The 5,052-nt window shown below is 40.1% G+C and overlaps 1 pseudogene; it reads left to right on the top strand.

The window, feature by feature from the left end:
• Window positions 1-3,977: 3,977 nt before the first annotated feature.
• LOC140706152 (U1 spliceosomal RNA) lies at window positions 3,978-4,131 on the top strand (annotated as a pseudogene).
• Window positions 4,132-5,052: the final 921 nt, after the last annotated feature.

The following is a 5,052-nucleotide window of genomic DNA, read 5'->3' as shown; positions in this document are numbered from 1 at the left end:
CATTAATTGACAAACCTATACAAAACATCACATAAAAATGAAAGCTAGAAAATGACATGAATATAATTTGTACAAAATTATACCTCATTAAAAACAAGTGAGGAAAAAAAGGTGGGGGAAAAGGGAATATGTTATATTTATATAATTATAATTAATGAGAAGGCTGGTGCTGCATTTCACTTAGAAGCCTTGTTATGTTGGGCTTAATAGCTGCAACTTGTATTCTGAATTCTAACTTCATTTCTATACTTATTTTTAAAGTAAACTAGGACACAGAATGATTTTTTGCTCAAGTATGTCGTTACGAAGTTTTGGCCACTTAGAAATCAAAAGGAATGAAACAAAAGAAATTAGCCTGTTTTCCAGGATACTGAACTGCAGAGACTCTTCTGAACACTACATACAATTTGCTACACAAAGGTGTCATTGGAACAGGATATTCTTTTAGAGAATACTTGTGGAATTGCTTTTCCTCATCACTTTTACCTCTCTTGACACCTTGATGGCAATTTTTCAAGAGTCTTCATCTTCCGCTGAGAGCAAGGCAAGGGGCATTTCTCTTGAATCCTGTCAAGAGTTCTGGGATAGTGTGGTGCTGGTCAGATAGCCGTGCAAAAAAGGATGGAGAAATGTTGTGAGAATGCTGCATAGTGGTCTTTTATTTCTGATAGAATAAGAATAAGAAAATCTCAGGATATTATCAGCAAAAATATTTGCTAAGACTTTTTGGCTCATTCAGCACTGGTTATCATTCTTCCTGCCCCAGGTCTTCTGAATGTTACATTTCTGAAGGATCACTATAGACACATTGGCCAAAATTCTCTCGCTTAGCATAGTAAATTGCACTAGAATAGAGCCATTGAATCAATGGGGATTTGGTGAGCCAACTAATCTTTAAGGCTTTTGTAACTTCTGATTCAAATGGGCCTACTCTGTGACTTATTTTAGCATAATCAGTTGCAGTTAGAGAAGGCCCATTTAAATCAGTATAGAGGAACTGACTCACCAAATCTCCATTGATTCAGTGGGCCTACTCCTGTGCAATTTTTGGTGCTAAGCAACTGGGTTTGGGCCTTTATATCTGAACTGTAGATGCTTATAATACAGTTCCTTCTCTGTAACAGCCTTGTAATAGGTGTCAAGGAGTATAGCATTCTATCCAGCTCCAGGAAAAAGGGGTATAAATTGTCCTCCAATTGCTCTAGAAGGTTTATTTCCCCATAAAAGAAGCTTCCATTTTTCTGTCTTGTTTTCAGCCCTAGACTTTATTTTGCTTATATCTTTGACATTCTGGCAACACTGCAAGTACTGCACTCGTTTTGGGATCACTCTCTGCTTTGATTACACAGCTCACACTCATTGTGAAACGTCCTACTCTGCTGGTACTTTCTGGTCTGAAAAAGTACCTTATGATATTATCCTCTGAGCATTGCTATGTGGGAAGCTCTGGGGGTGAGAAAAGGGGCTGACCATTTCCATAGAGGTAGTTACAGTTAAATAGAAATGAACACATATACTTCAGCTACCTCTGAAGTAAGCATGAGAATCCTGCACCTTGCCCAGGAGAATTTCTTCAAAATTTCTACAGCTTTGAAATGATTTTCAAAGGGATTTTTTTCTATCAAAATTGATTGAACATTATTGAAATTCTCATAGGAGAAAACACAGAACAGAATCAATTAATGAGAAGGCCGGTGTCTTCCCTATATCAAGGGATGCCTTCCCTATATCCCTATACCTTTCCCTATATCAAGGAAATTGAAAAAGCTTTTTTAGATCATTTAGATTCTCTTACCGTATGTTTCGCTCCATAAGACGCTCCAGAACTTAAGACACACCTAATTTTTAGAGGAGGGAAACTGGAAAAAAATATTCTGAACCAAATATTGTAATAAAAATTTTAATAAACTATAACAGAATAACATTTGAACCATGTAAAGTGAACAGCATTCAACAGTGGCATTAAGAACCATTACCACTGTCATTAATAAATGGAGAGACTTAAAGCTTTGTGTACTCTAGTTTTCTGGAAACCCCAAGAACTCACCATCACTAGAGTCAGAATTTAGGAAGCTCATTTGCTCACAATCACTGACATCACTTTCTTCACTGTCTTCATATAAGATATCGTCCTCAGTTCCATCTAAGGCATTGCTAATGCCACATTTTTTGAATGACTGTACAACAATCTCCTCCTTCACTGAGTCCCAAGATGTTTTCACCCATTCACAAACTTGAGTGATGGTGGGCCTCTTCATTCGTCCAGTAGGTGTCAGATCATGATTACCAGCAGTCATCCATTTGTTCCACTCTTCTCTCATTAAGACCTTAAATGGCTTGTTGATGGAAACATCAAGAGGTTGCAACTGGCTGGTAAGACCTCCGGGAATTACAGCTAGATGAGTCTTCACTTCTTTGAAACATTTTTTTATTGGTTCGCTAATATGTGCTCTAAAATGGTCAAGCACTAATAAGGCAGGTTTTTTTAGAAGTCCTCCAGGATGTTTGGACCAGACCTTTTCAACCCATATTCTCATTCCATTTTCATCCATCCATCCTTTCTCATGTACATGTACAACAACTCCTCGCGGAATCACTTCTTTTGGAAATGTTTTCCTTTTGAAAATCAACATGGGTGGCAATTTGGTGCCATCGGCACAGCAGGATAACACAGTTGTGTAATGGGTCTTCTCATGCCCTGAAGTTTCCACACTGATGGTTTTGGCACCCTTCAGATCTACAGTGCTATTAGATGGCACATCAAAGGTTAGCGGGACTTCATCCATATTCCCAATCTGGCCAATTTCAAAGCCATTTTTCTTCCTAGCATCAATAACAAATTTATGAAAGGATAGAATTTTAGATTCATATTCTTCTGACATTTTTTGTGCAATTCTAGTTTTGGTCCGCATAGTAAGACCACATCGCCTCATAAATCTGTAGCACCATGATGGTGATCCTGTAAAATCCTGAATGCCTTTCTCTATAGAAATGTGTTTTGCTTCAAATATGATCATTTTTGTCGAGACAGAGAAGCCATTATTCCAATTTTTTTCTTTTTTCCCTTTTAACCTAAGATGATTTAGGTTTTTAAAAAAGGAAAGAAAAGAGGGAGGGAAGGAGGGAACAGACACGTTTTCAACAGAACACCTTGAAAAGCAAATTTTCAGCCAAGACAAGCACCTTTTCGGGGGGGGAAGGGACAGCAAATGAGAGAGGGAACAAGCACCTTTCAGACAACAGAACACCTTGAAAAACACTCCTCAGCACAAAGAGAGACATGGCTCTGAACTCCATTTTTACCCTGCTTGCAAGCAAGCTTTCTTCCCAACAGAATTCCTCAGCACAAAGAAAGACATAGCTCAGAACACACACACACAGAGAGAGAGAGAGAGAGAGAGAGAGAGAGAGAGAGAGAGAGAGAGAGAGAGATGCACACAGCAAGGAAAGTTTCTAGGAAGCATGCATACATTTTAAAACTGTAAAATCTACCCAGCAAGAGCCATCAGAACTCAGAAACCACCCCCTAGCTAGCCCTACCCCCCCACCAACAAGCTGCAAAAAATCCTGTACAGTAAAGTACACTAAAAACATACTGTAGTGTACTCGCCCAGAACAGCAGCTTTTAAACTAAATTTTACATTTTAAAACGACAATACCAGGCAGTCCTAGGTTTTTCTCCCAGCTCTCTAACTGCTAGCAAGGAAGCAGACAAGCAGCCTCTTCACTAACTGAAAGCTTGGATTTCCCCTGCTTTCCCCGCCTTCCCCGCCTATTAGGTATGGAGGATTGTGGGAGGAACATCCAGCCCCTGATGGGGGTCCTGTGGGGCACCCCAAAACACTGAGGAGCTCTCCTGGCCTCTTTTGGGACTGGGGCTGTACAGCCATGTTCTGATCAGGAGGTACAGCCGGGTAGTCACCATACCTTTGGAAGGAAGGGCAAACAAAGGGCCAGGAGGTTCAGGAGCCATTCAAACTCATACCTGGCAGGGGAGATACCATTCTTATAAGAGTGCTTTTCCCAGGGTAAGGCTCATCTATTGCACTTCAGATGAGCTGACCCCTGTGATTTCCCCGATGTGGGAAAATCAACTGCCTAAGTGGGGGACTGTGTTTCTGGTTTCCCCTGGTTTTTCTAGAATCACTTTTTCCCCTTTGGTCCTAGGCTGTTTGCATTGCTTGCTGCCATAGGCCTGTTTGCCTTGCTGGTTTTTCAGGTGCTCTGCAGGAAGCAGATCTTGGAAAGCCATCAGTGCAGAATGGTGAGGTCTAAACAGCAACAGTCTTTGCTGCCAGCTCAGAGGCCTCCCAGCATGGCAGTGGGAGGCTTCTGGGTGGTGGTGGCTGAACCCTTTTTTTACTGTATTCACTCCATAAGACGCACCTACTTTTGCCCCCACCTTTTTGGAGGAAAAAAGTGCGTCTTATGGAGGAAAAAATACGGTATTTAGAGAGTGGGGGATATGTATTATTTTATGTTGGTGGTGGACTGTTGAATGGCTGCATATTAGATAATGAAACAAATCTTTCTTGTGCATTGAAAATCCTGACAATAGATAACTAGTCTTAGAGAAGAAGCCATTCCCTGACATGTTGTTTTTCTTTTAATACTAAGATTTCATGGGGATGTAGATCACTGCTTAGGTATATAACTTCCATATAGAAGGTTCCAGCTACAACTCCTGCTATCTCTCTGAGTTGTGTGTGCTTTCCCCCCTTTTTTTCTTTTCTTTTCTTTTCTTTTCTTTTCTTTTCTTTTCTTTTCTTTTCTTTTCTTTTCTTTTCTTTTCTTTCTTTCTTTCTTTCTTTCTTTCTTTCTTTCTTTCTTTCTTTCTTTCTTTCTTTCTTTCTTTCTTTCTTTCTTTTTTTTGGTAAATTGGAACCTCCTTAAACCCAGTAAGTTTCCATGACTGACTGAATATTCAAACCCAGATCTATCCACTCTACCACACTGGATATTTTTAAGGAGGACTGGTAAAAATGTCTGCCTCAAGCCCTGCTAGCCAGTGCCTACAGTACTGGGATATATGGACCAAAGTCTGACTAAGGA

The sequence above is a fragment of the Pogona vitticeps genome, chromosome 3 (assembly GCF_051106095.1).
Source record: "Pogona vitticeps strain Pit_001003342236 chromosome 3, PviZW2.1, whole genome shotgun sequence".
Classification (NCBI taxonomy): Eukaryota; Metazoa; Chordata; class Lepidosauria; order Squamata; family Agamidae; genus Pogona; species Pogona vitticeps.
Note: the sequence above shows the minus strand (reverse complement) of the source record. Positions and strands in the feature narration are given on the sequence as shown.